Source organism: Neofelis nebulosa, chromosome 2 (genome assembly GCF_028018385.1).
Source record: "Neofelis nebulosa isolate mNeoNeb1 chromosome 2, mNeoNeb1.pri, whole genome shotgun sequence".
NCBI lineage: Eukaryota > Metazoa > Chordata > Mammalia > Carnivora > Felidae > Neofelis > Neofelis nebulosa.
Window position 1 is genome coordinate 216,218,796 of NC_080783.1, and position 26,449 is coordinate 216,245,244.

A 26,449-nucleotide genomic window follows, 5' to 3' on the forward strand; every position below is an offset into this window, starting at 1 on the left:
CCATGTTTGAGTTTTGCTCTGTGAAAGAGAGTGGCTTCTATTTTTATTTTTATTTTTTTTTAAGGTTTTGGAAAGGAAGAGAGGTAGTTTTACATAGATTGTGAGTGTGTGTGTGTGTGTGTGTGCGCGCGCGCGTGTGTGTGCCTGTGTGTGCGCGGGGAGGGGGAAAGTATTGCAGGTTTCCTTTGAAACTGGTTGCTTGAGAAGTTGTTGAAAGGAAAACAAAATGATTCATTGTTGAATTGTCATTTTCCTCTGCCTCTTTTCCAAGGTTTGCTTACAATTTTTTCTGGATTACAGACTTCAAACATTGATTTAAGCAAAATGTGTCCTTGAGAAACTGGGTGCTTTAAATGTTTCAGTATGTGTTACTATTTTAAGGGACATTTAGAAAGTAGTTTTGTATGAATCCTGAAATAGCTTTCCCCAAAGCAAATTTTTTAAACCCAGAAAAGATAACTAGTAAAAGGGAAAGTTGGCGAATTGCAAAAAAAAAAAAAACAAAAAAAAAAACATTTTCGTGGAACACAAATGAATGCATCCTATGTTTAGATAAGAAACAGTTTTGATAATTGCTTTCCATTTAAAGAGAGACCTTTTTGTCTGGTGTGCACTGGTTTCTTTAGTCTCAGTCTGTTGGGGGAGGGGAGACAGGATGGATCTATACAATCATAAAATCATCTTTGGGTAGCGATTTCCTTCCATGGATTTGCTTGCTGAGTTAATTCCCCCGTAAATCATAAACCAGTTTTGATTTTGATGGCCTGCATGGAGAGCTGGCTTCCAGCTCTCCCTGTTGTTGTTGAGGTCGAAGGGAAAAGAGGCAGAGGCAGACACACACACACACACACACACACACACACACAATACCAGGCTGAGGGCTCATTGTTCTTCCATACACACATTCATTCTCTCTCTCCCATATTTGGGACTAGGTTTGCACAGACAAACACAGCTCTTTTTGGGAGAGAGGAGAGAAGATGGGGGAAGGGTGGACGCTTTTCTTTTTCAGCTTTCTTTCACCCATCTCTTGTCTGGCCTTTTTTTGCAACCTTGTAAGAGGCAGAAGAGTATATTAGAAACTAAAGGACACTCTCAAACATGTTCAGAGACTCCTCTTCTCCACCTGCCTTCTTTCCTTTGCATTTCTAGTTTCTGCCGCTCTTTCTTTTTTGTGTATGTAAAGATAAAATTCCTCTTTCTACGTCGTGGCCTTATAGTCTGCTTTCCTATTCCTCATTGCCCCTGACTTTGGTGAAGACAGTGATTTGTTCCATTGACTCTTACTGTAGTGAATATGACCAGGGTCTTTTCTAGGTAGCAGTGGTGGATTGTTTCAGTTAAGATGATGAAAATTGTATTTGAGGGTCTGTGTGTGTTGACATATTAGTGGCCTGATGGTTGATAATCAGGTATGCCGGCTATGGAACTGTCATGTTTAGTTTTGTTTTGTAAATAGGGGTTATCAAAGAAGATCTGGTTTTTTCTTTGTGCGGAAGGGGGGGGGGAGTGGTGTAGAGAGCCTTCCTTGAATACTGGACAAGGAATAGGATGACAGAGTCCACCTGGGTTAAAACCGGCTCTGGGCCAAGGATGGAGGTTGGTGTGAATACTGTGGGTCGCAGAATAGCACCTTCTACTGGTTAATTGCTTCCAAGGATCTTGACGAAGAGAACGGGGGAGGGGAGTAACGGCTGAGGCCTAATGATTTTCTTTTGAACGCAATTGTAGTGCCTTCCTGCAAATGCCACTTCCCTGAGCTGCTGATACAGATGCCCTTTGACTGGTACTGGTGCGTTGAGGCTTTATATGTTATTGGCTGAGTTATGACAATTTGTTCTATTATCATCAGTATTTACACATAGTGACTTCTAAGGACCCTTTTGAATTGATACAATGATGAGAAATATAGTTTGTCTTGGAATATTAAACAAAATTTAAAGGGATTTATTTGGGTTCTTGGTGTTGGAAACTGTACATACATTAGCAGTCTTTAAAAAGTTTTCAGTATCTGGGCTCCTGGGTGGCTCAGTCGGTTGGGCGTCCTGACTTCGGCTCAGGTCATGATCTCCCGTGGGTTCAAGTCCCGCATTGGGCTCTGTGCTCACAGCTTGGAGCCTGGAGCCTGCTTTGGATTCTCTCTCTCTCTCTCTCTCTCTCTCTCTCTCTCTGTCTCTGTCTCTCTCTCTCTCTCTCTGCTCCTCCCCCGCTTGTGCTCTGTCTCTGTCTCTCTCAAAGATAAATAAAACATTAAAAAAAAAGTTTTCAGTATTATTAGTAAAAAATCAAAAAGACTTGCTCTATAGAAAAGAAAAATCCTTGCACTGGACCCAGGGGTTTTCTTCTGGGATTAAATGCAGTTGTGGGGTGAGATGGGGGGGAGAGGAACTCACTAAAATCAGCAGTTTTGCAGATGTCATAGTGTTGTGTTGCAATAATGTTGTTTTCAATTGTCGTATAAACAAATAAAATTAAGTCTGATAGGACGACTTATTCTATGAAATAGATTAAAAAAAAAAACACAGACAAGAGAAAATGTGAAATGAGCATGTGCACAGATTGACACAGAAGGCCAAATTCCTGCTTAAAGACTTCTAATCCAAGGTGTAGTTTCAGAGATAATTTGTTTGATAAATGCCTGGAAGGATTTTTATTATCACACATCCTACCCCATCTCAATTGTTTTAATGTAGTGAATTGCTAGAGAGAGAGGTTTGCAGAGGCAAGGGCGACAGCATAGAATAAACATCTTCTGTTCCAGACTGGCTGCTCTAAGGAATGTGATTTCTGATCCACTTTGCTTTCACAACTTAGAGTGTAACCCCTAAAGTTGTATATCTTTTACAGTGAAGTGTGAACAGTTCAAATGTATTATTTATTCAGTAGGAATAGAGTCTGGTCATTTCAATCCATTATATTCTCTGCCAGTGTTTTGTTGCAAGGTGACTAGAGTAATTCACAACAAAAAGGTTCACAACAAAAAGGTAGTCCAAATCAAGAAATAAATGTGCCAGAAATAAATTGTACAAGAAATAAATTGTACTTTTTCAATTTTGGCCTGGTGGCCAGTCAAAACATTTTTAAAAAGTGGCGCGGTAATTACTGTCAGGTCCTGCAACAATTATATGTACTGTTGAACAGAAACATGCCAGGTGCCTTAAACACACACATACAAGAATATGACCTATGCCCTTCTAAAACCAGTGCCTGTTGAAGATTATTATGGATTTAGTAAGCATTCATTACTTTTATTATTTAAAAAGTTTTTTTTTTTAATGTTTATTTATTTTTGAGAGGGACAGAGTGTGAGCAGGGGAGGGGCAGAGAGAGAGGGAGACACAGAATCCGAAGCAGGCTCCAGGCTCCGAGCTGTCAGCAGCCCAGAGCCCGACGCGGGGCTCAAACCCACAAACTGTGAGATCGTGACCTGAGCCAAAGTCAGACACTTAACTGACTGAGCCACCCAGGCGCCTCCACTCATTACTTTTAAAATTAGTTTTGAATCTTTAACATCTTGCTCAAATCTCAGTAATCAAACATTCAACTAGTAAAATAAGTTGTGTATACTGAATTCTTCTGGGAATGCTGTGCTTTCCTACTAACTGCTTTTGGCAGCTTCTTTTGCAGTTGATTTAAAGGCTAAGATAGCAGAAAATTCAGATGTTTAGAGTCATTAGTGTAACATAGCTGTGAACTTCGTTACACACACATACACACCCTGAAACATTACACTATTGTTTTACATATTCACTTTCTGATAACACTGTGCTCTAGCTGATCATAGAGTTTTTCAACTAGGAATTCCTCTTGAATCATATTCAAGTGATTGTTAATTATTAGTAGTATCTTGGTGATTATTCCAAATTTGTAGCTTGCTTGTCCTGTTTAAGTGTGATTTTGGTGTGCCTGTTGGCTTGTGCTTGGTTTCTTGTCTGACAGTTCTAGTGTTTTTTAAAATAGTGAGGAAAAATGAGCATTTATGTATTAGGAAATGGTTAATATTGCTTAAGCCATTTTAGTGAACATTTGACCACAAATAACTCAGACATGCTCAAATACTAAATATATTTACTAGGGGGTGCCTGGGTGGCTCAGTCGGTCGAGCGTGTGACTTCGGCTCAGGTCATGATCTTGCATTTCGTGAGTTCAAACCCCGCGTCGGGCTCTGTGCTGACAGCTCAGAGCCTTGAACCTGCTTCGGATTCTGTGTCTCCCTCTCTCTGCCCCTTCCCTGCTCATGCTCTGTCTCTCTCTCTCAAAAATGGATAAATGTTAAAAAAAAAAAAAAAAAAAAAAAAAAAAAATATATATATATATATATATATATTTACTAGAATGAGGTTTTGGTTGGAATTGTGATTTGCATAATTAACCTGTAATATATAAGTAATATATTACTTACAGTAAGTAATGTAAGATATGCCATGTGTCTGTATATTAGGTAACTAGGTCAGATAGGACTGCTAATGTAATAGGTTTTTTTGTAAAGCGACCCATTTGTGTTAGTGTAAAATTGTTTTCATTTGGTAAACTTTACCAGTGTGTCAACAACTGTAAGCAGTATAATTAATTGTGAAATATTTCCTTAAGTGGTTACGTTACAAAATGAAAAGACTTCTTTTTTTTTTTTTTTTTTTTTACAAAATGAAAAGACTTCTAATTCATAGACCACTTGGTATTTGAAGAATCCTCACAGCCTGTTTTGTCTTGGGCTTTGGCATCGGAAGTTGAAGTTACTGGCCATGCCCTAATTAAAACTGGTAATACATGTGATTTGTAAGGGTTTTGGTTAGGCTTATTTGGTTGTAAGGAACAAAAAATCTTCCAAGTCCTTTCACGTATGGGAGAAAAGAGGAACAGAAATGGACACCTAGAGAGTCAGGCTTCACAGAAGAACAAGAAGCCCAGGTTCTGATGGGCCTCATGGATGCTGGAATACTGTTAGGGATAAGGATGCTGCCTAGCTTTAGCGACCAGATTACCTTGTTGCCTCCTCAGCAGGAAGGGTTTGTTGAGCCATACCCTAGTGCCTGGGCTGTGTATGGTTGTGCAGGCTATGTGTAGCATAAGGACACCACTCTAAAGGGGACAGTATTTACTTTGTGGGCCTGTACTAATCTGAAAGAGAGCTTTGAGCAAGCCTGGCCTTGCAGCATCTCGAGACAGAGTCTTGGAACAGCGGGGGAGAGCCCTTCATACAAAAACCTATTCTAGCACACTTGGACACACACATACTCAGCCAGGTGCTGTGAGTATGCACGTATACATTCATTCACACCTATACATGTTTACCAGGCTCCCAGAGGTCTGATTCCTGACCCTGTTGCTTCTGGGGGTGGGGAGCAGGGTAGGTAGACTGGTGGTAGCCCTTTGTTGCTTGTGGGGTGAATGTGCTTTGGGGGTAGTGAGCAGGTGAGAATGTGGGCATGTGTCTGCATGTATGGATTCGGACCAGCTGCCTGGGGAGGCTCTCGAAACCCTTTTCCTCCCTAGGTAGAATCTGGTTGCACTGGGGAGGTGTATCCACACCACAAAAGTTTTACTTGATTCCGAATGAGATGCAAAGGCTCCCGCCACTGATTTAAAAGATGTTTGGTGAAAACATTCTTCAGGTGGATTTAAACTGGATGCGCCTTATTAAACCCAGTGTTGATGTTCCCTTGCTCATCAGTCCTCTTTCCCTCCCCTCTTTATGTTTCTGTGAGCCTGCTCTCTCTGGTTGGGCCACCACATAAAGTTGTTCAGGTTGGATAGTAATATACTAACTTAACTTTTTTAACGGAAGGAAGGTATTCTGCACAAGACACTAAACAGCCAGGGCTGGCCCACCGAAGCCTCTGCTATTCACTCAGCCGTTTTATCTCTGGTTTCTTTGTGTCTTTATGCCTCTGCTTCTGCTTCCACTACTAAGGACTTCTTCTATATTTCATTAACGTTTCTCAAGAGAGAAGATCTGCTAAGACTGTTGGTTAAGCGTTTGGAGCCAGACCGCTTCTTAAGCTACCTACCAGCCCCCCAGATGGCAGGCTGCTCACCTGTTCAAGCCAGCTCTCATTGAGGTACACAGTAGGAGCCGAGGGAATGGGAGGTATTCGGAGCCAAGGCCTGTGGAAGGGAATTTTTTCTACTGTTATATCCTCTCATATTTTTCCCATCTTTATTTTCCCTGACATCTGGTATGGCTGTTGTTGCTTTTGATAGCTTATCCAACAGTTTATGTTGCTTTAAGAAACTACATAGTCATAAATGGTAGTCATTTAAAATCTCTTTTTTAGGTGAGATCATTTTATTACATATGTCTTGTTACATTTTTCCTGTGAATCTACCTACCTACCTGGTCTATCTTCCTGCCTACCCAAGTCCTTGTTTCCCAAACTTTATTCATGGCATACTAATATGCTGCAAATATTTTAAGTGTTCTGAGGTCAAGTAAATTTATAATGCACATTATTGATACCTTAAAGGCTCAGAAATATCCTATAGTTTACAGAGGTTTTTTTTTTTTTTTCTTTTAACTTGTTTGTTTAGTTTGTTGGTTTTCTTTGCTTCCCCAAAGAATACTTATGGGCTTCTAATGGAAACTAATATTCTAAAGAACGATTTGAGAAACACATGTAAAATTAATCCTTTCTTAATCAGGTGGCTTGCACTTTTCTCCTTAATAATGAAGAAGTAATTTCTGGGTGATACTGTTATATAACTTTGCTGCTCTGTACTGTTTCTGTTCAAGCAAGCTTTGCATTCCAGTACTTCCAAGGGTACAAAATGACTGCTTTTTCCACCTTATACATAATGTCATTCTGGAGGTGTTTTTTTATTTTATTTTTTAGTAATCTCTCCACCCAGCGTGGGGATTGAACTCATGACCCTCCAGATCAAGAGTCATATGCTCTACTGACAGAGCCAGCCAGGTGCCCATTCTGGAGTTAAGATTGTTGTATCTCTAATTTCTTATTCCAGCTTTAAGTCAGATCAGTCAAATTAATATTTTCTTTTTCACCCCACTCCACTAGTTCTGCTCTTATTTAGGGTTTAACCACTTCTTTTTTGGACACCTGTAGTATGTAAGCACTGGCAAGAATCTTTCAGCAAATATTAAAAAAATATCCCAAGTACTTGACTGTGTAGTTTTTTGAGGTAAGCCTTATAGGCATGTAAAGATGAATAGAACAGCCTTCTAGAAATTACTGTCCGTACTGGCTATATACACATAACTGTAGAAGATAAACGTAAGTGTTTTAGAGACACAAAATGCCATGGGGTTGTATTAGTTACGTACTGCTGCATAAAAAATTACCTCAAGACTTGGTGACAACACGGTAAATATGATCTTATAGTTTCTGTGGTCATTTGTTTGGGAGGGGCTTAGCTGGGTGGTTCTGGCTTCAGGTCTCTCTTGAGGTTGCAGTCAAGGTGTCAGCCGGGGCTGTGGTCATCTGAAGGCTTGACTGGGGCTGGAAGGTCTGCTTCCAGATGGCTCACTCAGTTGGCTGTGGGCAGAAGGCCTCATTTGCTTGCCACATGGACCTCTCTGTGTGGTTACCTGAGTGACCTCATGACATTGCATTTGGCTTCCCCCAGAAGGAGCGATCAGAGAGAGAGAGAGAGAGAGAAAGAGGAAGCAAAGAGGAATCTTTAATGCCTTTTCTGACCTACTCTCAGAAGTCATACACAATCACCTCCATCATATTCTGTTAGTTAAAATCAAGTCACTAAGTCCAGCCCGTGTGCAAAGGGAAGGGAGTTTAGCTCCACCTCTTGAAGGGAGGAGTATCAAAGAGTTTGTAGATTTATTTAGAAACCACTGCAGGGGTTCAAAGGAGAGAAATCTAGAAGATTTAAAAAATGTTTTCCCCTTTGATTATCTTCAAGCAATGCTTTACTTTAACTAGAGAATAGTTGCCGGTTCTTAGAGGAGAGTGGCGTGATCATAACCTCATGTTATTCATCTTCTACTCTTGTTAAGGTATCACTTATTCCTTACCCTTTTCCTGTTGTTCTTACATCAGATTTAATTTCTTTCAAATTTTTTTTTATATCTATTTTTGAGAGAAAGAGCATAAATTGGGGAGGGGCAGAGAGAGAATGAAACACAGAATCCCGAAGCAGGCTCCAGGTTCTGAGCTGTCAGCACAGAGTCTAACGCGGGGCTCAAACTCACTGGCTGCGAGATCACGACCTAAGCCGAAGTCGGACAGTTAACCAACTGAGCCACCCTTGTGCCCCAGATTTAATCTAAATTAAAACTGTGGTTAGGACACCTGCCTTAGAATTTTTTTGGTTTGGCCACTCTGATTTCCTACCAGTTAAGTACCTTTTCTTCAGTTCTATACTTCCTCCTCATTTTATCACTTCATTTTGGGGGGAGGGGGGCTCCATTGAGGCATTTTATTTGCCTGTATGTGTTACATCCCGAGAAAAAGAATCCAAGATTTTCGCTCCTGTGTGTTTTTGTCTTGTTTCTGCAAGGCCCGTGTTGCCAGCTGAGGTTGTCAGTTCATTGAAACCAAACTCATGGGACAGGAGCAGGTTATTCTGCCATTTTTTCTAGATCTTTGAGTTGCACATCAAAGCTGGGACTGATCATCCACATGTGTTTAACCTGCCTGTGAGGTTCACAGTAGTTTTCCCGGATCTGTGAACATCAGTGATTTCAAATTCACCAATGTAACCATGCTTCATCATTATAGTTAGAAACTGGATGATGGGGGCACCTGGGTGCTCAGTCAGTTAAGCGTCTGACTCTTGATTTCAGCTCAGGTCATGATCTCACGGTTGTGAGATCAAGCCCTGTGTCGGGCTCTGTGTTGAGCGTGGGGCCTACTTAAGATTCTCTCTCTCCTTCTATCTCTGCCCCTCTCCTGCTTGTGCACACTCTCTCTCTTAAAAAAAAAAAAAAAAGACATAAACAAACCAGTGACTTTGGAACATGGCCTAATAACATGGCATTTGCCTCTCTTTTTGGCATTGGTGATGCTCTTTAGAGCATGAGCCAGGACATTCATGTGCACCATTATGGCAGCATTGAAAGATGGTGGAAAGAGACTCCTATCTTGTGTTAATATTTATTACTTGCATTTGTATCTTAGTATTAATTATGTCTTTTCCATTAGATTGAAAACCCCTTGAAGTCAGAAAGTTTTCCTTGTAACTACACCAGTGTGTATGCTCACATGTGCAATTAAATGTATTCTAAAAGATGCAGTTAATTGTATCTAAGATGTTATCAGTAGTAAGATGCCATTATTTCATGTATGACTAAGAATGAAAAAAATGCTAACAATTTAACTTACAGTTAACAGTTTAACTGTAGGACCTGCCTCAGTTCCAGTGCTGTACAAATGGAAAACATCATGCATCTTGAAATCATTGAACGATGGTCATATATTTAGGCCATCATTCTTTTCACAGCTTTATATCCTGGAAAACATTCTTTAAGATAGATCTTAAAGCAGATTATTTTCTCTCATAGGAACAGTGTGATAGGTGGTGTTCTTGTGTAAACATTTAGCGTGAAAAACTTAGATATGACCAAGAGTACAATAAAAACAGATGCTACCGTAAACCTATAGTCATTATAGTTGAATTATGATCCAGTTCCCATAGAGTAGGTATAACTGTTATATATTTTGATTTGTAATATGCTGTATTTTTTGTATATATAACATACAAAAATAGTTAGCACCCTACTGCATCATTAGTTTGGCCTAAAATGTCAACTTATTTTTTTTTTAAGATTTTATTTTTTTATGTAATCTCCACCTGCAGTGTGGGGCTCAAACTCATGACCTCAAGATCGAGAGTCTCATGTTCTACCGGTTGAACAAGCCAGATGCCCCTAAAGTGTCAACTTTTATATATTTAATATTTAAATATTGCTGTTTCTCATGATTCTGTTCAATTTCTCCCTCAGCACTGTTTTCCAGAGTGACCTCGTTCTACCTAGTATGTCCAGTCTGCAAGTTTATAAATCTAGCCCTAATCTCTTTCCTGAGATCCACATCTGTGTTGCCCTCGGTCTCCTTGGATGTCTTTTGGTCTCCCATCCAAGTACTAACCAGGCCCCACCCTGCTTAGCTTCTGAGATCAGACGAGATTGGGCGCATTCAGGGTGGTATGGCCATAGACTTGGATGTCTTTTGGGTACTGAGCCTCAAAATTTACCAGTCTGTGTTTGATCACTCTTAACCATTATACTATTTATTTTTATTTGAGAGGGAGAGAGAGAGAGAGACTGTGCAAGCAGGGGAGAGGGGTGGTGGGGGCTGGGGGAGAGATTCTTAAGCAGGCTCCATGCTCAGCGTGGAACCTGATGTGGGGCTAGGTCACAAGACCCTGGGATTATGACCTGAGCTGAAATCAAGAGTTGGATGCTCAACTGACAGAACCACCTAGGCACCCCTTATCATACTGTTTAACAAAATAGTTAAGAGAACGCTAGACTCAATCCCCAGTCTGCTGCTTAATAACACTATGGCTTTAGGCCAGTTACTTACCTCTCTGGGTCTCGGTTTCCTCATCTGTAAGATGAGAGATAATAGTACTCATCTCACAAGTTTGTTATGAGGACCAAAGTAATTAATACATATAAGTTGCTTAAAATGTCCCTGGAAAATAGTAAGTACTCAATAAATATTAGCCTTTAAAAATTATTATTACTGTTATCATTGTCATTTAGAAATCTAACTTCCACTGTGTTTGCTTTCTCAGTTATCTGCAATACTCAACAACCAGGAGATACATAGGAGCAGTGGGTCAACTCTAGAGGGTTCAAATGACTTCTGAGTTGCCAACCAAACTTTTATTATTTCTTGGATATAGGAAATGCTGCAGAATTGTACATGATTAAATACCAAGAGAATGACACCATAGAGTAATGGTGAGGTTTGGGCTATTAATGAATGATCAGAATATGATAGCTCAGTTGGTTCTCTTCCTTGTGATGTTCCTGAAGGAGATTTACATGAGTAGAACAATGGCAAGTGGGAAATTTAAAGTATTATTATTAATTGGGTTTTTGGCCAAAATACCCACGTGGAGCTGTCTGATATCCTGGGTTGTAGCCTATTGCTTAAGCTTGAGGCCAAGGCATGGGATCTCCCTTTGTCCTAAATCCCACTATCTTACTACTGCTACAGAAAACCCAAACATCAGCCTTTTGAGCGTGTGTGAGAGAAATGAGCATAGAGCAAGATAGTGTGGATCGTCATATATGTGTGTCAGTCATATGTGTGTCACGTTTAATTGGCATTTAATCCTCAAATCAGTAAACGAGTCCAATCAGTGTTTTGGACTCTGACCCAATCAGATTAGTAGTCCATTCTCTCAGGGAGGTTCCAGAAGGTAGGGGATGGAGAGAGCGAGTGAGTGAGGAATCTTGTTGGTCCAGCTTCAGCTCTGTAGTGAGCTTGGTTTAATGGCCTGTGAGGAATAACTAAATATGGTTGGCCATCTGTCTAGCAGCCCTACATTATGACTTATTTTTTTTTTTAGGACATTCTCTGGAAGCTAGGGGGAACTGCAAAGTGTTGTTTAAATTTAAGGATAAGGTTACTCTTTGACAGGAAATTAAGGAGAAATATTATGTGAAAATAAGATTTGCCATTTGGAAAAGTGGTCTACCATTAATGATAGCTCCTATAGCATTTTGGTAATAAGCTGATTTTAATTTTGGTAACAGGAGTATAATCTTTGAGGAATATAATTATATATGATTATGTTAGTAGAGCAGAGCTGAAGCCTAATCATATTATACTCAGTCTGAGACAAGAACATGATAGCAGAAGGGGGATAATTAACTTGGAGGCTGGAAGAGAGGTATCCGGAGTGTTGCCCTCAGATTCTGCAACCTCAGGTTCATTGCTGTCTTGTCAACTCTAGGAGGGCACAGGCCACATCTGCTTTGGTCTCCTCCACATCCTTTGCATCCAGCATGTGACGAATGTAGCAGACATCACTCGTCAAGTGAATGACTGGATAATATAATTATATAGTTTATTGAGGTCGATGATGCAGGAGATTTGTCTTAATTTCCTGACCCCAAGGAATATTCTGAAAGCTGTTTTTTTTTTTTTTTTTTTTTTTTTTCAAGTAGGCTCCACACCCAGTGTGGGGCTTAAATTCATGACCCTGGGATCAAGGGTAGCACGCTCTACTGACTGAACCAGCAAGGTGCCCCAGGAAGCTGATTTTTAGACAGATTCTTTCTTTTTTTGTTTATTTGTTTTGAGAGAGAGAGAGAGAGAGAGAGAGAGGGAGAGAGAATATCAAGCAGGCTCTGCACTGTTAGCAGAAAGCCTAACGTGGGGCTCGAGCTCATGAACTGTGAGATTATGACATGAGCTGAAATCAAGTGTCCTAACACTTAACCAACTGAGCTACCCAGGTGCCCCTTGGAAACATTCTTTTTTTTTTTTTTTTTTTTTTTTTAAATTATTTTTGAGAGAGAGAGAAAAAATGCATGTGAGCTCTTGTGAGCAGGGAGGGGCAGAGAGAAAGGGAGACAGAATATTCAAAACAGGCCCCATGCTTTCAGTGCAGAGCCTGATGTGGGGCTCAAACTCACAAACTGTGAGATCATGACCTGAGCCGAAGTTGGACGCTTAACTGACTGAGCCACCCAGGCGCTCTACACTCTTCAATATTTTTTATAAGAAAACCATCTGCTGGGGGTCCTGGCTGGCTCAGTTGGTAGAGCATGTGACTCTTGATCTTGGGGTCGTGAGTTTAAGCCCCACGTTGGGTGTAGAGGTTACATAAAAATGTTTAAAAAGATACCGTCTACTACAGTGAGTTCATTATTCAGTATAGAATTGTCACTAAACTTTTTTTGATCTAATGATGGCTTCAGATTTTTATTGCTAAGTAAATTTTCTAACAAGACGAATTGGATTCTTTCTGATTTGAACATTGTGATTTTTGTAGCATAATCTGCCTTTTCTTTAATGTGATTCATTATTGTAGGAATATTGACTGATATTTCCCAAGTTTTTATACACTAAATGTGATTAAAGACCTCTTGGAAACATTTAATTCCTACCGTTTATAAATTAGAAAAATGTGCATACATCTTGTTGCTATTGTATTGAGAAATGCTATTATGAACACTTTATTAATATTCCTTAAGATATTTAGCTTTACAAAACATCTACATTCTTTTTTTTTTTTTTTTTTTTTTTCAACGTTTTTAATTTATTTTTGGGACAGACAGAGACAGAGCATGAACGGGGGAGGGGCAGAGAGAGAGGGAGACACAGAATCGGAAACAGGCTCCAGGCTCCGAGCCATCAGCCCAGAGCCTGACGCGGGGCTCGAACTCACGGACCGCGAGATCGTGACCTGGCTGAAGTCGGACGCTTAATCGACTGCGCCACCCAGGCGCCCCCATCTACATTCTTTTTAAATATTTTATTTGTAATGGCTTAGCACCTTTTTCATAGCATAGTGAGAATTTTAAAGTCTTTACAGAACCCTTCAGCAGTTTTTACACTATGGAAAAACTTGAATAACTTGGTTGGTAGGTATGCTTGAAAGAGTGTGCTTTTCCTGATAGTGAACACCGGCTTTTCCTCCCACAGCTCAGGGTGACTTTATTTTTGCAAGTTAGAGGACAGAGTTTATTTTTCCATCTATTGATTGTCATGTTTTATTTGCCCCAGCATGCAAGTAGACTGTATGTAATTGTGTAATCATCATAAATGAATTTACTTTGAAATGTTATTTACAAATTATTTCTGTCACCTTAGACCCAAAGTTAAGAATGTTGTTATAAAGTTGTTGTGTCTAAGGACTTCTTGAAACCCTGTGTAAGAAATTGATCTTAACGGGTGCCTGGCTGGTTCAAGTTGGTGGAGCGTGCCATTCTTGATCTCGGGGTTATTATAGGTTTGAGCCCCGCATTGGGTGTAGAGTTTACTTAAAAAAAAAAAAAGTTGATCATAGTGGTTGCCTTTTAAGGAGGCATTCTAGGGCACTGGGGAGGGGGATAGAGAGGGCTCTCTTACTGTTTGTTGTATATAACTATTACCTAATTTAAAAAATTGGGAAAACCTGTGCTTTTTATTTTTAGACTCTTGCCATTTTCTTATATGCGTTAGTGAAATACCAGTTTAATTTATGTATGAAATGCAGCATACACAATGACCTAGACACATAGGTGCCCTTGATGAATTTTCTCACTAATAGGAATAAGGCATGTACGCTGTTGAGTACTTGATAGAGGAAAGTGCCTCAAGAGGTGATGGTACTATGGTTTAAGAAGGAGAATTAGCTCTGGCAGGGGGCATTAGGGAAGATTTGGTGTAGGAGGAGGTGTTTAACCTGTGTTTTGAAGGATTGGCAGGATTTGGACATGTGATAAGTAGCTAAGAGGATTTCAGGCAGGAAATTGCATGGAGCAAAGGCACCGAGGCTGGAAAGGCGGGAAATGGGGAGTACTTTTGCTGCTTCTATGATGAGGATTATGAAATTGTGTTTCGATTTCCTTTTTTTAAAAAAAATTCTTTTAAAATGTCCTGTAGCAGATGCCGGCATACGTAGTTCTTTCAACTCAGGTGATTTATATTTGAAGCCGTTATTGGTAGTAGCTGCTCAGACCAAGATGTAAGAGGATTTTGGAGAGGAGTCCTTCGGGCTGATTTCTTGGAGGAAGAACAGACTGGTTTGGCTGGAACCATGAAGCACCTGAAAGACAGGTTAGGGTCGTGGCATGGAGAGATTTAACCAGGGGAAGGCTTCATTTGAGAGCCTGATTTATTCAAGTTAAATACAAATTGTAATTGTATAATTAATTTACACTCATTGTAATCACATTTCTATAGTTCAAAAAGAGTAATGCGTACTCCCTCAGTATTCTTCTAGACAGTTTTTATGCACACGTAAGCACATGTTACACACTATACATACTGTCGTAAATTTTGCTTCTTTATTTAGTATTTCAAGCACATACTTTTCAAGTCAGTACCTGTAATTATACCTCAGGTCTTTTTTTTTTTTTTTTTTTTTAAACTGCATAGTGGGATATTGTGTGGACGTACACTTTAATTTCCCATCGATGGACACTTAAATTGGTCCTGATTTTTTTTTTTTTAAATCCTTGTTCCTGTACAGTTGTATAGGTATATCTGTAGTGTAAATTCTCGGAAGTGAATAAATAGGTATGTACATTTTTAATTTTGAGAGCTGTTGATAAATTGCCCTCCCGGATATGCCGGTGTGCACAAGGAGTATTTTATGGTTTGGTTTCCTTATTTTCTCACCAGCCCTGGATATTATGAAAGTTCTTAATCTGTGCTAATCTGATAAGTGAAAAATGTACAGTATCTTATTTTAATTTGCATTTCTTTGATGATATTCTTGTATATCAAATTTTAAAGTACACATTTTAAGAAAAGTTTATATTTATTTAAGTATTCTCTTCACCCAACGTTGGGCTCAAACTCATGACCCTGAGATCAAGAGCCCCATGCTTTTCCAACTTGAGCCAGCCAGGTGCCCCTAAAATACACATTTTTGGTCTCTCAGTGATAGAGCCAGGTGGTTTATGTTATATGGAGAACTTCTTTCTAAGTAACATTTACTTGTTTTAAAAATAACAGCTTTATTGAGATATAACTTCCATTCCATAAAGTTTACCCTTTTAGAGTGCACACTTCGTAGTTTTAGTCATTTATCTTAAAATTGAGTGTCAACCATTTCTTTATTATTTGTAGTAAGTAAAGCTGAACTTGAGGTCTTTTCTTTCTTTCCAAGTTCATGAGTATATTAGGCCCAAAATATGAAATGGGAAACGCAACTTTTCTGGTTATTTTTCCAGTCTGTAGGCCTCTCTTTTGGGCAAGTGCAGTCGTGCTAGTTGGGTTCTGAAATGGAATTACTCATGACAACTGTTTTGGAATCTCAGGGCTGTGGTACTGGATGAGGAGCGATTTCTTTTAAATAACTTGTAGCTGAAACAGATTTCTAACTGCTAGAGGTGACTTTTTCTGGAAATTTTTAAAAATGCGAAATCTGATATGAAAAAAGCTTCTGAGGTAAGAAGATTTTAAAACTCTGGTAATTGTTTAAAATTTGTAAGTCTTTTTTTTTTTTTTTTTTTTTTTTTTTTAGATGGGTGATTCAACTCCTTGGTAGTTACTCTGGTCATTTTTTATTTCAGATTTTTTTAAACATATATTAACGTGTGCGCGCGCGCATATGTGTTTTTGATACAGTGATTACATTACATTGCTTCACTTTAAGAACGCCATGATCTGGCCTATATGTGTTCCTGGTTATAATTAACACAGATATTTTAGTGTGGAGAAAAGCATATTGGTCATTTGTTAGGCTGATTTTTTTGAGGAAAGCTTTTCTGTCTCCTAGCATGGCTCTCATCTAATCGGGTCCCAGGCAGCTCCTGTCCAAGGACACCTATAGCACAGTAGCCCTTGTTATTGGCTGAGTCTGGGACCCTCATCCGAATGGTCGGTCGACTTGGGAAAAGGTGTTGATGCAGGCTTATGGCAGATGGTTTTCTATTGGTTTTGATAAAATTGAATGGATCATTCTTTTCTTTTGACTTTATAAAGTAATACTATAAACATTTAGTTTCCTATTCTTTTTAGTAAAAATATCCTTAAAAATGTGATTCTCTGCATTTTAACCCCCTCATTTTTTATTATTTCTCCATCTTTTTATGCTTCTTCTATTTGGAAAGTTATTTTTGGTTAGTTTGGTTTTAGTCTTTTAAATTAAAATGTCTTCTCTTTTTCCCCCTTGGCATCTCTTTTCTTGTTACTAATTTTTTCATGTTTTAGGATTTTTTTCCCTACCGTAAAGTCCCTTGGCCTTTGGGTTGCAGCTTTGATTAAAGTGGATTTTTCTTGGGCTTTTAATTAGATTTTCTTTTTCTTTAGCTCTTCATATGGAGATTGAGGCTGATGCTGACTGACACGTGGGTCAGTGGCATGATTACTTAGGATGAGACTAATGTGAACATTGAGTGGCTTGAACACAGTGTTCAGCATAGCTTGTGGGTGTTTCCATTTCTGCTGGAGGGCTATTTCCTGACTTAGAAGCACTGTCCTTAAAAAAAAAGCACTGTCCTAAAATAAAAATAAATAAAATTCTTGGTTACTATGTTCATTGAAATCAAGGTGAGACATGAGAACTGGGTGACCTGTGGAAAACGACGTCTGTAAGTCCAGAAACAATGTTTTGCTCAGAGACGGGATGTTGATTTGATAGGAGAGAGTAAGGGTCTTTTAAGCACACTGTGTATGTGCTGTGTCATTCATGATTTTTCTTGCTTCACCAAAAATATCCTGAACCATGATAGCCTATGAGCATTATAAATAAGCTTGATGTATGTCTTCTAGTTAGCGGGAGAAGACCTGGGCCCCGATTCCACCTGTGCCGTGGACCCCGTGTATGATGAATTGCCCTGCCTCCCTAGCTCTTGGATGGCGACGGTGGTTACATACACTGAGATGAAAAAATAGATCTGGAAATACTTTGAGAATGTAAATGTACTCTATAAATCTAAAGTACGTTAGTTTCCTTTTTCTTTCCCAGGAACTCAGGGCTCTTGGAGCCCACAATCTTTCCTTAATCTAGCAGTATTTATTTTCTGTAATGTTGCCAAGAGAAGTCTCCTGTCATCTTGATGTTTTTCTTGTGCCAGCACTACATGCAGATGTATTCGTTCCAAATATTTTTATGTAGGGACTACTAACTGTGCGGTAAGTGTTCAGCTGTAGTAGAGAACTACTGTTTTTAGGTGTTTTATCCTAAACTAAATACTTTTGTTTGCATTTTATGACAAGAGACATCAAAAAGACATTTTATGAGTGTGATAATACATTGCCTTTTCTTTTTTTAACAAACTCCGCAATTTTTTAAATCCCAGAAATCTGTAAATATGCTTTTCTGTGGTGAATACAACGTGGATGGCGTCAATAGGTTGTTTGAGTTCGGAATGGGAGCAGGTATTCGGTTTTCCTGCCACCTTAATCGCAGGCCTGTGAACTTTTAATATAAAGATTCAGAAAGATGGGGCGCCTGGGTGGCGCAGTCGGTGAAGCGTCCGACTTCAGCCAGGTCACGATCTCGCGGTCCGTGAGTTCGAGCCCCGCGTCAGGCTCTGGGCTGATGGCTCAGAGCCTGGAGCCTGTTTCTGATTCTGTGTCTCCCTCTCTCTCTGCCCCTCCCCCGTTCATGCTGTCTCTCTCTGTCCCAAAAATAAATAAAAAACGTTGAAAAAAAAAAAAAATAAAGATTCAGAAAGAGCTAGAGTTAGGTTGTAGCCCCTGAAATGTCTTAAACCATTTTCTCTCTCAAGTTGCTTATTCCAGTCCAATTGTTCAGGAAAGAAGCTCTGAAGCTTTTTTGCTTGGGAGTCAGAGGTTAATTTGTAATTAAAATGGTTAACATGGGTTGTAATATTGGTCCCTCTTTGGGGAGGGGGGTGGACGGAGACTGTCCTGAATCAGGGGAGAGTTGTCTGGTTAAGTCTCTTCTCTAGGTGCTCATATAATTCGTTTTCTCATTTGGTTTGTATGTTTGGGGTAATTTCGCCTTTTAAGAAAGTGGCCATATTTTTGTCACTCCCTGAGAAGAGTATGAGTGCTGTCAAATTTCTTGCATCCCCAAAGTCCATTTTGCTTGTACGTAGTCATACGGTTTCTAGGATGCCATTTGCAAGCCATGCTGATGCGGGGCTGGCTTTGAAATCCAAGGCATCTTTTGAGTATCAAAGGACTGTAGGAGATGGGTAATGTTAAGGTTGCAAAATTCTTGCAGAGTACCACATGCTGTTGATATGCTTACTGTCGTGATTTATGATCCTCGGAAATTTAGCCTTTGATACAGCTGTCATCAAGGTGGGCCTCAGCTCTGTCTGTGCATTGCTCCGAAGTGATTCACTTTACGCTCCCGGTATAAAAATAGACCCCTGCTTCCCTGATGGATCACCCTCCCCCCAAGAGCTTCTGTAAACCTTCTTAAAATTGAGAGAAAATACGTGTAAGACACCACTAAAAAGAATCTCACCTCTGGGGTAAGTGTTAGAGATTTGAATGTTGCTAAAGCACCAAGGAGGGAGGGGTTTGACCTATTTTGAGCTCATCTGTGACACTTGTTTAGAAACCTCCAATGACGCTGAGTTGGCACAGCTCATTTCTGAGGTTTGGTTTTTAACTTTAGGTTCAGTGACAGTCATCTCTTCATTTACAAGGTGATTGTCTAGGAGTAACTGGGCCCCCATGGTACCATGTCACAATCACTGTAGGACCCATTCATTTACAGAGATGACCTATGGAGGGTTTTAGCCTCCTGCTCATCGTATTACCTTAAAAAGGAACCGTGGCCATTTGATGTAATTTTGGCCACAAGACCTGTTGTTTGAATTACATGGAATTAGAAGTCAGTATTTGAAGTTCTGTTTCATTGGATGTTATAAGAGGGTCCATAAGAATAATGGATGACTATGAAGTTTTAGCCTAGTGCATAGCTAAAAGTATATTTCAGAGATGAGGTAAACCTGTCATGCTTGTGACTACCTGGTTTCTGCTGTGAATTATTGAGCTGATGTTTGTTTTTACTGTGTTATTTAAAATTTTTTTTAATGTTTATTTTTGAGAGAGAGAGAGCAGGGTAGGGAGGGGCAGAGAAAGAGGGGGAAAGAGGATCCAAAGTGGGCTCCACACTGACAGCAGCAAGCCTGATGTGGGGCTCAAACCCATGAACTATGATGAGATCATGACCTGAGCTCAGCCAACTGAGCCACCTAGGTGCCCCAAACTGACGTTTGTTTTTAGATGCATGGAAAAAGCTATACACTTGGTACTCTTTCAATTATATAAACTTAATTGGTTATAAAAATGTTACTTGGACTTCATTAAGTGAAGAAGGCTCTCTACTAATTTATCTTTTTTCTGTGAAGCTTCACCTGTTCTGTTGATGATAAATTCTGAAAGAGCATTGTTCTAAGTTTATAGTGATGATGTACTTTATTTGTCCTTAAATGATTTCTGACAGAGCTTTTTTCCTTTGTATTTTCTGTTTTGCTTGAGTTTTAGAGAATTGTAGTTTGAAACTAATGTCTTTCTTCTCAAATACAGTATGCTTCCTTTTCTTCTCTTACAGTTTTTGTGTGTGTCTAAGAGTGATGTGTGTAATTTGGAAAAAAAAAAAAGATCTTGAAAGAGTCATACTTTCCATGTACCTATACTAATCATGAAAAGGAAAACTCAGTCATTTTTCTAAAATGATAGACACAGTGATTAATAAGATAGACATAATGATATTTATAAAAATGGTCTGTAAATTCAGGCTTAGCTTCTGTGCAAAGGCTGCTCTCCTCCAAGTCTCCTTTTCTCTGGGTGGTCGGCTCTTAGGAAGGGAGGCTGTGAGTGGTACACTGGGCCATTCATTTGCCAGTACTGTTTCTAGTGTCTCTTACAGGGCACAGTATTAGGCACTGGGAGCACAGAGATAAATAAGTTGTGTCCCTGCAGTGACAGAGTTCATGAGGAAATGATGTGAATAAAATACAGTCTTAGAAGAACTTTAATAAAAGTAGAAACTTTATGCTCCCCCATAGCCCAGTGTGAGGTGTGCATGTGCCGTGGACATTTACATGGTACTTAGGGACAACTTACCTGTTAACAAATGGATTCTTCAGCCCCTCTTTAGGCGTCTACATTTATTGCGAATGTGTGGCCTGATGTAACCAGGGTGAGGTTTTCTTGTCACTGAAGTTTTCTAGGGAAGTAGAGGGTAAATCTCTTCTGGGAAAAGGTTGAGCACCCTAACCTTTGTCTTTCACTGAACCCGAAATACCTTTCTATATGTTTTGTTTACTTTTTTTTTTTTTTTAACGTTTATTTATTTTTGAGACAGAGAGAGACAGAGCGTGAACAGGGGAGGGGCAGAGAGAGAGGGAGACACAGAATCTGAAATGGGCTCCAGGCTCTGAGCTGTCAGCACAGAGCCCGACGCGGGGCTCGAACTCACGGACCGTGAGATCATGACCTGAGCCGAAGTCGGACGCTTAACTGACTGAGCCACCCAGGCGCCCCTGTTTTGTTTACTTTTAAGAACATGCTCTCAGAGCTTATTTAAAATAATTTTGTTCATTTTCCCCAAACCCCTGTTTTGGAAAAAAGAACTGTTTTTTTTTTTTTTTTCTTTTTTCTTTTTAATGTTTATTTTTTGAGAGAGAGCACAAGCAGGGGAAGGGGAGAGAGACAGACAGACAGAGGGTCTGAAGCGGGCTCTGTGCTGAGAGCAGAGAGCTGATGCGGGCTTGAGCTCACAAACGGGGAGATCATGACCTGAGCTGAAGTTAGGCGCTTAACCAACTGAGCCACCCAGGTGCCCCAAAAAAGAACTCTTTTCTAATAAAGAATAAAGATTACTATACCAGAAGGAGTTAGTATTGCCCTTGACCTTCTCCTCTGCCTTGGAAACCTGCAGATTTTTTTTTTTTTTTTTTTTTTTTTTTTTGTGGACACATGATATAAGTAAATTAGATGCTGATCTGATTTGCATGTTTTCTTCGTTGGGTGGCAGGGGGCACAATATTTAATTTTTTAATTCATTCTCTCTGGCCAACCATTCTTCCTCCCTAAGTAAGAAGTAATGCCTGGCCTTTTTTTCCCCCTGGAAAATGGCCTACTTAGTTTTCAGAAAAATTGTGGTATCTCTGTATGGAGGATTTGAAGCATTGTTTAAAAATAAATTTACGGGACACACCTGGGTGGCTCAGTCAGTTAAGCATCTTTCGACTCTTGATTTTGGCTCAGGTCATGATCTTGCAGTTACATGAGTTCAAGCCCCGTGTCAGGCTGTGCGCTGACAGTGTGGAACCTGCTTGGGATTCTGTCTTTCTCTCTGCCCCTCTCCTACTTTGTGTTCTGTCTCTTTCAAATAAACTTAAAAAAAAAAAATAAATTTGTTAGTATTAAATAATACAAGAACGACCTCAGGACATTGAAAATTAAAATCTAAGCTTTTAGTTATACCTATTACCTCCATATTTCTTATACTGGCACTAAATCTATTTATTCACCAAATAGATTTATTTATTATTTATTTGTATTATTATTTACTATTTGCTAGATAATGTACAAAGTGCTTGGGAGACTTGTAATATAGTGGTACTTGCCTTCGTTAGGAATCAATCAGTCATTCAATCTTTTTTCTTCTGTTTAGGTTTTTTGTTGTTGTTGTTGTTACTGTTCCTTTAACTGTCTTGCATTGTCAGTATTTATGCTCTTTTTCCTGTCCCAGTGGAGCATGTAAATTAAGTCCCAATCATGGTGCTTAAACCTACAGCTCCAGAGAGAAGCAGCTGGCACTGAATTCTGCTTGGCTTAACTTTCCACCCAGGAACTGTCAGTGAGTCAACAGGTACAGGATATGTGTTTCCCAAGTTTAATACTGATATAAGTGGGATGTAAAAGAAATAAAAGTTATTACCTTTGCCCTCACAACTTAGGAGGCAAGCCTTGAAGAGTATATTTAGAGATCTAGAACAAAAGTGGAATATAGCCAACTACATATTGTATAGCATAAACATAAATATATGAATATATAGTCACATTTAGGTTAACTAGAGATTATTGTGGGTTAAAGTAATTGACTAAGTACTTATCCAGAAGCTAAGAGCCCGGCCTTAAAGAGTGGGTGCTGTTTGAATAGGCACTGGGAGAGCAGGGGGTCAGGTCAGCCTGAGGCAAGGGGGAGTGTGCTGTGTACTGAGTCCGGCAAGGGAAATCTTGCTGGAGTGAGGAATCTGTGGGCGGGAGTGGGGTGAGATACGTTAGGTGAGCCAAATGTTGGAGGCTTGGAATGCTAAGCGCAGAATTCGTGCTGGCACCTGAGAAGAACGGGATGCTTGGGTTGGGGGTAGAGGTAGGAACGTGGCAAGGCAGCCAGAGACTGTGAAGTCTGAGTACTTCTGGGTTAGGACGTGCACTGGCCAGGCCTGGGAAGGATGTGTTTGTGCACTTGTGTGCTGTGTTCACATTGTTTCCCGTCCCTACTTGTATTTGGTCAGATGGCCAGACAGACTGAAGGGAAACCCAAGTAGCCACAGGACAAAATAGACTTTGGCAAGTCTAAGTGGTTGGTTGAAGTATCACTGTTGGCTTTTACTTAGCATCATAATTCATAAAAAATAGAAAATTTACCAAAACTCCTATCACCAAATATAGATGTTATTTTATGGGTGTTATAGACTTAATTTACATGCTCCATTGGGACAGGTTTTTAAACAGATCATAAATCATAGTTTCATCTCTTTTCTTGCCTCCTACCCCAAACATCCACTGTTTCATACATATTCTTCCATCCCCAACCCTCTCGCCCCCCTTTTTGGCTGTCTCTTGTTTATTCTTCAGGTCTTAGTTTAGGCATGCTTTCATCAGGAAACCTGTCCTCACTCAGGGTTGTACCTAGCCGTGCTCTCCCGTGACACCTGTACTGTCTGCCCTGGGCCCTCGCTTCTGATACTGCACTGTGATGGTACGCTGGGCCCCTGCTACCTGGGAGCTCAGAGAGCTCGGCCACAGGGCTAATAGCTGTTGAGTCCTCATCTGCCAGGGTGGGCCAGGCCCACCCTGCTTAGGCCCCTCCTGCTTAGTCAGTGGAAAGGTTGGGCTTACTTATCATTGTAATTGAGTTTTTAAAATTTAACATCTCCTAAACACTTTTCTGCTTTTATGCATTCCTAACTATTGTTTATTATGGTAGTATGTTTTTAATGTTTATATTCCTTAAGTACTTCCCTGTTACTGGGCATTTTGGTTGTTTCCATTATTCTTTTTCCTCCATGTCCATACCAGTACCATAAACTTGCTTGTACATACAGCACTTCTTTTTAATACTTCTAAATTAAAAATAATCAAAGAAAACCATACCTAAGCACATATTTTTATCTATTGTATATTTTTTATTTATTAAAACATTTTTAAAAAATGTTTATTTTGAGAGGGGGGAGGTGCAGAGAGAGAGGGAGAGAGAGAAGCCCAAGCTGGCTCCGCACTGTCAACACAGAGCCCGATGAGGGGCTCAGACCCACAAACCTTGAGATCATGACCCAAGCTGAAATCAAGAGTCAGACACTCAATGGACTGAGCCGCCCAGGACTGAGCTACCTAGGTGCCCCAACCACATACTTATTAAAAAAAATTTTTTTTAATGTTTATTTATTTTTGAGAGAGAGAGATAGAGACAGAGAACAAGCGGGGAGGGGCAGAGACAGAGCAGGGCAGAGACAGGGCGGAGACAGAATCCCAAGCAGGCTCCAGGCTCTGAGCTGTCAGCACAGAGCCCAATGAGGGGCTTGAACCCACAAACCGTGAGATCACGACCTGAGCCGAAGTTGGACACGTACCCGACTGAGCCACCCAGGCACCCCATCACATACTTATTTTATAAAAGATGTGTGTGTTCATTTATACATTGTCTAACTTCATGGTGAGTGGCCTGTAAAATAGCATTTGTTTTTGCTCAGATTTCATTTTGAACAAGGAAAATATGCCTCTGTTCCAATTCAAAGTAAATTATAAAATGAGCAACTGTGATTGATGCCCAAATAGGGTAAGAGATGCTGATGGGGTGATGGGGTACTGTTTTAAGTAGGGTATTAAGGGACAGCTTCTCTGAAGAGGTGACATTTGAGCAAGGCCTTGAACAGGGTAAGGAACCATGCAGAGATCTGGGGATAGGGCATTCCAGGCAGAGAGAATACTAAGTGCAAAAGTCCCAAGATAGGAGCCTGCTGGTGTGGTCAGGGAGCAGTGGAACAGCTCTGAGAGCTGTAGGAGGTGAGGTCAGAGGGAGAGGCACAGGCTGGGTCTGATAGGTCCTTGTAGACCATGGTAAGGTCTCTGCCTTTTATTTTATGCATAACGGGATGCTGCCGGAAGGTTTTGATCCAGGTGTGACAGTTTCTGATTTCTCTTTTAAAAAGATCCTGCTGTTGGGGTGCCTGGGTGGCTCAGTCGGTTGAGCGTCCGACTTTGGCTCAGGTCATGATCTTGTGGTCTGTGAGTTCGAGCCCTGCGTCAGCCTCTGTGCTGAGCCCGGAGCCTGCTTTGAATTCTGTGTCTCCCTCTCTCTCCGCCCCTCCCCCGCTCGTACTCTGTCCCTCTCTCTCAAAAATGAATCAACGTTAAAAAAAAAAAGATCCTGCTGTGTAAAAGTTAGACTGCTGCCAGCTGGAGGCCGGTGAGGAGGCCATTGCAGGAATCCCGGTGAGACGTGGTGGCTTGGACGGGTGGGGGTGGTGGAGGTGAAGAGAGTGCTCATGTTTGGGATTTGGTAAAATGCCATGTGCTGAGAGGTGAAGTTTTTACAACTTGTTATAAAACAAGCCTAAGGCAAAACCTCGCATTGAAAATGAATTAATAGTGTTTTAAATGCCTTTCTCTTCAGAGTATCTGGTAGATTTTATATCCTTGAAATTACCGAACTGCTTCAGTTGGGGAAAGGAACCAGTCAAGGTAAGGGCTGGGACTGGGTTGTATTGTTAATCCACTTGCTGATGGAATAAGAAAGATTCCATAGCAGCAGATGTGCAAATTTTCATCTGTAATGGCCATTTATTTAATATAAAAGGTAGGTCTGAAGAATTATGCTTGGATAAATTATATACTGAATTCTGGTGCTTAGTGTGATTGTGTTCAACTTGACCTGTTTAGCATTAACTGTGAAATATGTTGCAGCAATAATAAGGAACGCAATGGGTGCCTTTCTGCTGTTATCAAAATCCATTAACAAGTTTTGCTGTGCTTGACTGCTTTTCAATGTTACGCTTTATGGTTCATACCAAAGCTGTAGATGTAAATGACATCCGTTCCACAACGGTTTCTAAGGCCGTACAAACTGTGATGTTGTATTTGGAGTAAACATCTGTTTACTCCATAGGAATGATAGATGCTAGACAGGTTATGGTTTGCTTTGGTTCTACTTCTCTACTTTGCATAGGATTTTAGCCAGGTAGAGAAAAGTATTTCACAGTGTTCTTGAGCTTTGTGAAACTACCTTGGTTTATGTGAATGTTCTGCATGGAAGGCCACTATTCTTTATTTTTTATGCTAGTTTAGCCAAGGGCATCCTTTAGTGTAGGAGGTCTTGTGAAAGTGGGCAAAGCACTAAATTGAAGCGGAGTGTCTTTTTTGGTAAAAGTTGGTTTTAGGAGTATGAAATTTAAACTTACGGTATCTGCTGTTTGCAAAATGCAAGATATTAAGTCATGGTGTTGAGTGTTTATTGGTTTTTGTTTGCTTTTCTAGGGTTGGGGTTTGTTTGTTTGTTTGTTTGTTTGTTTTGAATAATCTCTACACCCAACGTGGGGCCTAAACTCAAGACCCCCAAGATCAAGAGTTTTGTGCTTTTGCAACTGAGCCAGCCAGGTGCCCCTAGAGTTGGGGTCTTTAATGATAGAGTTTTAGAATCTTAT

General features: G+C 40.1%; 1 protein-coding gene across 3 annotated transcripts in view; it reads left to right on the forward strand.

Moving 5' to 3' along the window:
- Positions 1 to 26,449, forward strand: part of RERE (arginine-glutamic acid dipeptide repeats) — a 429,059-nt gene that overhangs the window by 1,055 nt on the left and 401,555 nt on the right. The gene's annotated exons all lie outside the window — the stretch shown is intronic.